Source organism: Procambarus clarkii, chromosome 44 (assembly GCF_040958095.1).
Source record: "Procambarus clarkii isolate CNS0578487 chromosome 44, FALCON_Pclarkii_2.0, whole genome shotgun sequence".
In the NCBI taxonomy this organism is placed as follows: domain Eukaryota; kingdom Metazoa; phylum Arthropoda; class Malacostraca; order Decapoda; family Cambaridae; genus Procambarus; species Procambarus clarkii.
In genome coordinates, this window is record NC_091193.1 from 36,074,591 (window position 1) to 36,086,408 (window position 11,818).

Sequence of the window (11,818 nt, forward strand, 5' to 3'; positions counted from 1 at the left end):
ATGATATAATTATGCAAATGATGAACAAATTAGATATTTTAGTAACTATATCTAAAAGTTACAAACGCGATATTGTTAAAAGAGTATTTAAAGAGGTAGTAATATACTCTGGACGATCATTTAAATCATATGATCAAGCTATAACTATTATAACAAGATATTTATATATTAACCAAAGAAAATTTAAAAGGGTTAAAATCATAGAAGAAAATAATCAAAACGAAAAAGATGAAGTTGAAAATATATGTTTAACCTCAATGAATAATGACACAGTAACATTAACCAGGACTAATAATGAGCCTAATACAACTACTTATTGTATATCTGATCCCAAATGTGATCAGATATTGAGCTTTACTATAAAGAATTTAGGACATCAACAACCCACAGTTTTATCCGATTGTCAACATGATAAGAATTTAATGAATACACGCTGTAATATCTGCCAAGATAAAGAACGTTGTGTTCTCATTTTTCCTGCCAACATTTTTGTGTCTGTGAATTGTGTCTTTTACAACTTAGTAACTATCCAATATGTCGCAATTTAATTAGTCACGTAACTAAAGTATATTTTTCTTAATCTGAAATAATTTAGAGTAAAGGAGTTATTAAAAATGAAATAAAAAATATATATCTCTTTGATTTATAAAACAACAAATGAAATATATTTTTTGGTTTAACTAACTAATCTTTTATAACTTTCGTTTTACTTAAAAAAAAGGTCGCCTCATGCTGTAATGATGGTATTGTGGTAATTGATAATTCTCCAATCTGAACTATTCATTAAATTCATGGTGACGTCCACCTAAACTAAAGTTCCTGTTCTAAATAATAAGGTTGCGACATAGCTAGCTGGTTGCCCAGAGCAGATGGCAGCACTGTGTCAGCTGAACAAGAGAATATGAAATTTACGAACAATGGCTGGCTTGTGCTAAACACAGCCAAAAATATGGATCCATTTATTTAAAAATGATTATAAAGCATTTTTTTCTTGGAATAATAGCGAATGTATTATTTATTTTTTTTTGACCTGAAATCTTCAACTGTTTATGAAAATATTTCAAACTGGGGAAAAGGATAAAATTTTGGGGATACTGAAACCGAATGTTGGAATGTAGCTACTTTGTATAAAGAGATGGATACCTTCATAACAAAAATACATTTCAGTTTTTATAATTTGATTTATTAAATACAATTTTGTACAAATTTATTATAAATTTTTTTAGCTATCAGATATTCACGGAAGCTACATGTGACTGATTGGCAAGTAATCGGCCCAGTATTATAGATACCATTTAGCAATCCTTGTTCAGTTGTCACAGTCCCAATAATCACATCCACATGAGAACGTTTAATTAGAAGCTGTCGTCCAGCAAGATGATTATCATGTAATATTACTGGATGACCAAACATGTAATCACCTTTTTCATTACGAGATAAAACATTCATTCTGATGAGAGCGTCATATGTGTGCACTGGACTCTCAAGTAAGACAAACAGGCGTTTACATAAGTATTTTGGGTTAAAGGAACCGTGGATACTTTTTCCCAATACCTATCTAAATTGAAGAGGTTATAAATCATTTTATCTCCTTTACCATGGCCATTAATAAGCATGTCCACTATTTTCTTCACTTTGTCTGTAATTATTTCTCTGAAGAATTTCTCATTATGGATACTTTTTTTCTTGACAATTTTTTTTTGTTTTTGTTTTTTGATGATACCATGACTTTTATGATTGCCTTGGAACTTCCTGCCTCCTCTTATACAAAAGTATAATTAACATAAATCTATATCAGATTCCTTAAATATATATATGTGTGGTGAAAATAAAATTTGATTATCTTCTTTTAGCAACTGATGTGATAAAAATCTTTTCATCAATAACATTATAATATAGTTTGTATATTATTTTAAATTTTAAATTATATCCTAGTTAGTAGATGAATAATTGGTGTTTCAGGGAGAAAAGTAATCTGTAATCCCCAACTCATTATGATATAATTCAAATTGGGGAAAAGGATATAATTTATAGTTTTATCTTATAAGATAAAGGTATATTATCATCTCAGAGGATAAGTTATATTTTGCACTCTATAATTGTATAATTTTTGTAGTGATGCTGAAATAGACTGTATAAAGAGATTGATATACTCACACTCACTGAAGGTCCTGAAAATCTAAGAGCTGTGGAAGATTTAAAATCAGTAGTTAACAAGAGTAATAATATACACGATTTTTAGGATCTGGACCAGTGAACATGGATGGTAGTGTAAAGTAAGTGTGACCGAAGTTTATTAGGGGGGTACTTCTTTCTTAATGTTGATGATGTACTCTGGGTCACCTGATCTAAAAAAAATAATAAACATTATGGCTGATAAGACAAGCTGAATAAGTCAACCTAAGCTTAGTTTAATATAAAACTCGACCAAAAAGATAGTGGAAAGTGTTCTTCACAACCGGACGCCCTGGAGTCTGGCTGAGGTAACCTCGCTGTATATAAGATGGCGCGTGTCGCCGTCGTCGTCACCACAGTGTTCAAAACCACAGCAGTCTAACCAACATCCTACAAGAAAACTCATTCTCCTACAGCAACAGCACCCGCTATTTGAGAGAATTAATTATCTGCAGTAGAATAATAAGAATATACTGCTCATACACGTTTGACAGGGCCGGCGCCTGCTACTCTGACGGCATCTCGTGCTGGGTTTTGTATGTGTACAGAAGAGCATGGAAGGGGAAGTATTCAAGATAATAGTCTTTTGTCTACTAGTTTCCACGAGAGTTGAGGCTGACACAATGGTCGGTCCCGAGAAGATCAAGGTCAAGGGGGACACTGCCGATTACATCCAGATCTCTGCTAATAATAACCTCATTGTTGGACATCAGAACCAACAATCAGCTGCAGGTAAGATCAGTCATCCATATATACACACATACTCCAATTGAAAGTTTATTTAAAGTCAATAGTTATGACCAGATTCTTAGACACATTAAGTAAGATAACACAAATCAAGTGGTAATTTCTATATAAGAGACACAAAATATTAACCTTACTTACGCCTTATTATCTGTTTTACAGGACTGTTTCTATCAGCAACGTATGATTCTGTCTCTCTGGTCAGTCACTCGGCCGGCTTCCCCAGTGCAAAAGAAGAAGAAGAAGGAAGAATAAAGTTATTTACCGATTGCATAACACACATTCTTCACTTACTCCAATTCTAACACAGGTTATGTCCTTGTGGCAAAGAGCCAGTTTTCATAGCTGAGGTGATTTCCAGTCACTGCAGTTATTTTTCCTTGTGGCAAAGAGCCAGTTTTTTATGGCTGAGGTGATTTCCAGTCACTGCAGTTATTTTTCCTTGTGGCAAAGAGCCAGTTTTTTTTATGGCTGAGGTGATTTCCAGTCACTGCAGTTATTTTTCCTTGTGGCAAAGAGCCAGTTTTTTTTTATGGCTGAGGTGATTTCCAGTCACTGCAGTTATTTTTCCTTGTGGCAAAGAGCCAGTTTTTTATGGCTGAGGTGATTTCCAGTCACTGCAGTTATAGAGAGCTAGTTTACTAGTGTCACAACAATTATTTCCCTGTGGCAAAGAGTCAGTTTAATAAATAATAAGGCTTAGGTGAATGTATATTATTAAACAAGCATATTTAACAATAACAATATTTTTTTTTTTTTTAATTTCTTCAATATTTACCATGGATGTACATTTGTATGCTAAGTTAATATTTGCTAACATTAAATCGTCATGATAACGTTGAAGGTATTTTGATCCACAGATAACTCCACTTTCATTTTCATTTTTTTCTGTTTCTGTTTCATTATTTTGAATAGTTTCCAATTCAATGTGTTTCATGTCTGAGCGTATTTGAGTCAATTCTGTATGAATTCGAGCAGCTCCTATACTACGGAATGATACAAGTTCCATGGGCCCTGTGGAAAGACCACCACGTCGTCCTCGAACTGGTGCTCCGGTCAGTTCAGAAAATACAACTTCATCTGCTCGTGAAGTGTGCATCGTAGCATTTGCGCGGTGATTGGTAACACACATATAAGAACCTTCATATAAACTAGCTAAAACTGGCTCATTATCTCTATTTAAATATGGTTCACCCTTATAGGGATTCATAAGGATTCCAGTACAAGTTTTTCGACCCCACTGTAGATGTTCAATAACATTTTCAAAAGTGAGAGTAAAAGCTGCATCCATGTAATTCAAATTATTAAAGGTATTGCAATATAAATCTGGAGCTTGTCTTTTAAGTGAATGAGGGTTAACTAAAACATCAATGGGTACATTTGATGAAAACATATCACCCTGACTCATTAATTTAATGTAAGGCATATCCTGTTCACTAACTAATCGCCCAATTACACCTTTTTGTGAAGTGGGTGTTTGTAACTTATCACCTAAAGATGGTATATATGGTGACACTGTTATCAGAGAAAAACGCCAACTTTGTAGTACTGGTAAATCTACACTATCTATTTTAAAGTACCTAAATGTAATGTAATTAGGATGATGTTCTTTAAAAGCTAAAGAATATTGAGATTTCTTCAACCGTTGTTGCCGTTCAAGGGAAGGGTGGTGTGGATCATTTACTGTAACTCGGTAGTCATTTCGACTCCCTTTTCCATTCTTCGTCCCTGTGGATACTGGAACAGAATCGTCATATATAGGCTCTTTTAAATCCCCAATTTTACCATTCCAAATAAGAGCAAGAGTATTGGCATCTATGTGAACGAATTCTATTTCTCCATTTGTAAAATTAAGCAAACTATTATCTTCTTGAAACTTGGGATTAACCCCTTTTAAAATTCCCAACTGAACACCACGTTGAAGTGGGGTATGCTGATCAAAATAGGTCTGACAAAAAGTTGGTAGTGCATTCTGTCCTGATCCATAATTATATCGAACAATTGATGTTTCATAAGAAACACCTGAAAATAACCCACGGTCTATACTATCTTGTTTTACTGTAATACTGTCTTCGGGATTGTGCCAGTTTACTACTGCCACCATAGGATTTTGACAAGGAATGGGTAAAAGTTTACTCATTCGAGATGTTGTGTATAATGTATGAATAACTGTCTTTTGATGAATTTCACCTACAGAATGAGTATTGACAGTAATACCAGCATAATGACGATACAATTGCAGACTGTTACTAATTCGAGGGGGATGGGCAGCATTAGGACGGCTAATCGCTCGAGCATTTGGCCCCATAATATTAGGTATTTTTTCCCGGTCATAACCAATATAGAGTAATTCAAAATCCTCTTTGAGATCACTATTTTCTTTTCTGAGAAAAATCTGAGGTTGCATTTGAGGTGGTAAATAAAAAAATGGATTAGCCTCCATTTGAAAAGTGTCTATTTCCTTAGACGTATAGAGTTGGCCATTGGGTAAAATTTTATAAGACATACGTGGCAGACTGGTGCATATCCACAGTTGATTTTTTTTGTATTCTAATAATTCTATACAGGCGATATTTAATTTCAAAATATATTGAACAAATCGGTATAAATTGTCTACTCCAAATAAACAAACATATTCCCATTGAACTAGAGGCAAATGAGGAAAAAAATGTTGAGCTGCAGAACCATTCTTGATCGAATCTAATGGGAAATTAAACAGTTTATTTTGAATAATTATGTAGACATATATAGATTCTAACTGATCAAGTTGTGAAGGATTTCCCACTTGTCTTAGTTGAGGGAGATATGTAAATAAGAATTTATCAGGTTGTGAATTACACATGCTGGTAGAGGCGATTATCACATCAGGTATCATTTCTAATATGATACCACATCGTTGAGGAGTATCAGGTGTATTGAGTAAATCAATGAAACCGACCTCACTTACCGTTATAGATTTAGGCTCTTTGGCTTTGGAATCTTTAGGCAATAATTTTTGTAATCCACATGCCACCAGACATATATTGGCATATGAATTAGATGAATAATTCCGACTAAACCGACCAATTTTATTCCATTCATTATTCCCGCTATTATTAAATGAATTACCACCATTATTTTCATTTAAAGTATTTATACTTGCAGAATTGCTTAATATTTTTGTTTGCGTAATACTCTCATCAATATGACCACACCGAATAGCAGTGGCTTTAACTTTCAAAGGATTAATTGCAATCATAGCTACTCGTGGTCCTGATAATTTTAATCTTATATCATTGTTCCCTTCATTCATATTATTATTATTATTATTATTATTATGATTGGATGTATAATTTTCCAAAATTTTAATATTATTTTTGTTAGCATCGCTCCTTTTTAATCGATAATATTCCATTAAAACTGTTAAATTTTCTTGAGAAAGTGAATGGTTAAGATCTTTCAAAATTTTAACCACCTTGTTATGGAGTAGTGTAGCATTTACTTTGCGTATAGCTAGATTTAAAAAACAATTAATAAATATTTCACCAGTTGTAAAGATTGCCATATTTCCTAAATGATTAATATCCTGGTTTATATAGGAAGAGAGAAAAGGCCATTTTTTAATCTTAGATTCTTCATAAATAATAACTGCTTTTTCTTTTCTGCTAAAATGAGGACGTCGACGATCTGGCCATATTATCGACTTGATGGAACATACAGATTCACTCACAATGAAATTGCCCGGATAAACGTCAAAGGGGAAGTTTTCACATATAAGACATTTAAACGGGAAATGTGTATTTGGGGGGATTAGCCGATTACTTTGCCAGCACTTCCATTGTTCATAATCAATAGGTCCCTCAGGATCTTCTACCAACATTTGCCACATTTGGCCACTTTTCATTACAGGCACTGCAAAATTATACTTGGCATAATCTGCTAGTCGCTTGTCATTATCCCATTCAGGAAGTTGTAGTCCTACCCCTAGTACAAATTTGCGATCTAGATAATATTTTATAAATTGGGATTCATCACTTTTGGATTTTAGTAGATATGGTTGATTACTCAGATGAAATGTTATGCCAGGGTAAATTTTAAATAACTTTTCAAAACTATCATTTTCGATTTGAAGCTTATTGTAGAGACTGTGTCTAAGAAATAATTCTAATTCAGCATCGGCTGAATCAATGATCGAACATTTAGGACAGGGTTTAAGGTTTCCACCAGGTAAAGCCCATTGTCGATGCCGATAATTTAAAATACCTCTTGTGTTAATCATTATTATATAATAATTATATGGAAATGAAATGTAATTTATATTTTAGTTAATAAAAAAAATATATATTGTAAGTATCTTTTATCCCTGGAATTGAAATACATAGTAAATAGATTTTGTTGAGATTTTTATTACAACAAAAGTCTTAAAACGTAAATAAAATAAAAGTGTAACAATTTAATTTTAATTCGGCCTATAAAAAATTATGTATTTTTTTTTTTTTTTAGTCGTTACGATTTGAAATATCAATGAGCCATCCTGCTATTATTTTACTAAGGATAGGTTTAATCAAAAATATAGTTAGTAAAATGATTATTCCCAAAATCCAATTATTTTCCCAAAGACTTACTAAAAATAGAATAAAAATAGTTATTATTAATATTTTTTCCATCTGATAATTTATGTATGAAGTTATTTTCTTTTCTTTTAATGATCTTATTTCTGTTTTAAAAGAAGGAATTTCAGTTTCTTTTACAGCATTTTGATGGTCACTTATAATTTCAGTCTCTAATGGATCTTCATTTTCTCTCGATGGTAGTGAAGATTGTGTGAGATTTATTGTTCTTGTTCGTATAGAATTTTCATGGATTAAATTGGGTGGTATACTTAGTGTGTCCAATGTCATTGTTTTCCTATTTTTTATAGTATAAAAAAAGTTACGTAGAACCCATGAATGTGTGTACGGATGGTGTGAGTGGTGGGTAGGTAGGAAGGATACAATGAAGAAAGTAAAGTTTATTATTTAGGTAGAACCCAAACGAGTGTGTACTTGCTGCAGACAGGAGGGATGGTGTGGGTGGTGGGTAGGCAGAAGGGATATGATGAGGAAAGTTAAAGTTTATTATTTGATGCTCAATGCAAATATTCTTTCTCATCTTCTAAGTTATCATCATTGAGTGAGGGCTAGGGAAGGTGCCAAAATCTTGCCCCATCTCTAACAAAACTACCAATTCTGCCTCACCTTCATCCCCTCATAAATGGGATGATGATGATCTTCACCTTCAATCGACAGCTTCATTATCCAAAAACCTTACATCGCAGCTCGTCACAACCTTACCTAAAGCATCAAACAACAGCAATATTAATCAGATAAGTACAACCCTCTCCCTGCGCCAGAGAACCAAGAAGATTCATCGTCACTGATATTATGGAATTCAGACACAGAAAGTTTATCAGAAGGAAATGGTTGTGGTAAGTAAGTGTGTATTTTAGTTTTAGTTTTGGACATCAAAATATATTTATTATTTGAAATTTGTTGAAAATTAAGCTATTAAAAATGAATGTTCCTGGTTTCATGGGTTTACGAAAATCCTTGAAAAATCATAAATTCATTATTTTAATTTTCAGGGATTGGTGAACAGATGAAGTTAAAGATGTAAAGTCCAACAACAGTCTTTCCGAACTTCACAGAAGCAGCTCTTCTCCCAACTATATGTGATTGTAAATACTTAGTTATGGTGTTTTTCTTCATGTTACTTGATTTGAAGATTTTTCAGAGACTGACTCTGATAAGCACCTCAATCAATGGCTATTTGAATGATATCATACTGTTTTGAATAGTACTTTAAGATTGATAGAAATATTTTTAATATATGAGAGAAGGAGTTGAAAAAATAGAGAGACTGATTTCATTCCACATCCTAGTTATATTGTATTTTAGTAAGCAATATAAAATTCTGCAGTTTGGTCGAATACAATTGAACAATTTAAATAAATGGCAACGAACATATATAATCATGGTTTTATTGGAATTTTGTCCTAAATAATTGTATTTGGAATGGTAAATAGAGAACTAAATTTCTATAGTATTTTTTTTTTAGAATGGCCTAAAAGGAGATTAATTCTTTTTTTTTTTTAGTCTTATAAAACTTAACAATGAATCGACGCCAACACATTTGTAAAGACTTTGTCGATGACATAGTTCAGGAGGTGATTGAACCATTAAGTAATCTAGGTTCTGGGTCTGATAAAAATGTTGATAGTAATTTTATTGTTTTAAAAATGAAAGAAGATCCCTCTAAATTTGTAAATACATTACTGGATTCTGTTACTAATAATATATTAGACTATTATTATAATAGAAGTCAAAATGTACCATTGTCAACTGTTCCATCACCCAAAAGAAAAAGAAAAAAAAAAACATATTATCAAATGAAGAGGATGAATTAATTAAAATTGAAATTTTAGGGAAAGCAGTTTTAAACATTTTTTCTCTTCATAATGAATATAATCGTATTAAGGATAGTATTGTAAATCAACATATGAAATCAAAATCACCAAAAAAACAAAAAATACAGTTACCACCAATATTAAAAAACGATGAAACTGTAGATATGATCAAACTCTTCAATTCCTTCCATTCAACCGTTTTGAAATACCTTTTGAAAACAATACAAAAAATAATTACAGAAGTTTATGGAATAAAACTCTGTGAAGATTTAACTAAGCTAGTTAATTCTAAAAGTTATCCATATTTTTTATTTGAATATTTTCTTAAACATCAATCATCAAGCGACGATATTAAACAGCAGTTAGAGTGTCTTAAACATTCAAGTATACTAGTCTATAACTGGATAATTCAAAATTGTATTGATATTAAAATTAAACCCGAAAATGAAAGTTAAATGTAATTTATAATCGATGAAATATTAGCAAATGCTATTTTTGTAAATGGTAGAGAAATTCTACAAAATAACATTTTAATGGCCTATGCAGCTCATAAATATTCGATGTTTAAAAACAATGGTAAATTGTATTCTGCTACGGAAATTATACATTCATGTATCAAGACTAATCGTAACCTACCCCCTCATAAAATTTCTATTTCATTTGAGGCTATAATGACGGTAGGACAGAATACTGACCAAAATTTAATTTGTAAAAATACTCATTTTGTAGAAGAACGTGAATGTCGGCGTCATGTGGATATTGCACATCCACTTATTCAAGCTCATTTAGCTCCCTTGGGTGAACTATCCATGCAATATATTTCTAGGGTTTTAGAAATGCGGATTGGAGACTATCGCCTAATTATTGAACCACAACAGAATAGATATTTTATTCAATATAAGAAATTCCGTGACAAAAAAGTGGTTTTTCGTTTAGATTCCTTCACATTAGAATTTGTTTATATTAGTGATGAAGGGGAATCTTTTTACGATGCCCAGTATATACAACATAATAGTAGTGATGATAGCAGTGGGGAAAGCATGTTAGTAGGTATGGCTAGCTTTCTTGATGGAAGTGATCTTTGTATAAAAACAACTTACCTCCTAGATTATTCAACCAAAACAATTCTATATCATCGATACATTCCTAATGATCATACCCAAATATTCCCTTTCACTTTAGAAACAGAAGATTTACAACAAAGTGAGGCGGGACCTGCTTTAACAATGAATACTGAGGGTGTACCTACAATATCACCGCCTTCGGGAACTTCAATTTACTGGTATACTTCTTGGAGATTAGAAGCTCAACTTCCTTTAAATCTTAGTATGTATCAACATGTTCATGAAGATAGTACTCCCCATCATCCAACTCCGTCTGAGAGTTTGAATCAATCTCCTGTTTATATATTCCCAAAGTTGGATGGTAATAATGGAATTTTACGTTTTTACCCAAGTCTTTTTGTTATTTCAAATCCTCTGATGTTATCGACATCACATCCACATTTAATACCCCAACATATTCTCCATTCTTTGATCGATTTCATTTTTACAGTAGAAACTGATCTATACTCTATAAACAACAATTCATCTTCCTTTATGGTACATAATTATCGACCAGTTGCCATTATAGACATTGTCTCTACGGCTTTTAATGCTGCAGAAAGGATGAATATATTACAAGTATTACGAGCCCATTTTAGAAATGATTTAGCACCTTATTACATCTTCTTTCAAGGGGAATCAAGCATATCCAAACCATCAATATCCCCATCATTACCATTTGAAAATTTTCATGACGGTGAGATATATGAGGTGTTGTTAAATAACAACAGAAACATTATAAAGGTTTGCCGACATCGCCCAGATAAATCTCGAGCGAATCCACTTAAAACAGTTAATATTATATTGGGTATTCAAAAGTTAGAAGAAAGTTTTTTGGAAGTATAATCAGGAGTACGCTTGTGCTGGAAGAAGAAGGATGGTGGATGGTTTGTTGTCTAGGGAGGAATCATTGTGATTTAATGAAATCCATAACTATAAATAATTTTTATTATTATACTCCATATTAATACAGTTTAGAAATTATATTCCTAACTAGCTAGTTAGCTAACTTAGTCGTTTTTTTACCATATTCGACTATATGATATATGTGTGATTAGTAAGAGGAAAGTTATGACGAGTCAGGTGAACATTTTCATGACGGGTTTGTAAGAAAAAAAAGGGTGACTGGTTGCGGACCGGACCGAGGGGTTGCTGGGCCCCGGGGTTGTCCTAATATGGCCTCAAGCAATTTGACCACCACCACCAGGACCAGGACCTTCAAGAACAATACTTCCACTACTGGGACCAGAACCTCAAAAAGCACCACCACCACCACAGCCAGGACCAGAACCACCAAGAGCATCACCATTACCGCCAGGACCAGTGCATCCAAGAGCGCCATCATCACCGCCGCCAGAACTTGCGCCTCCAA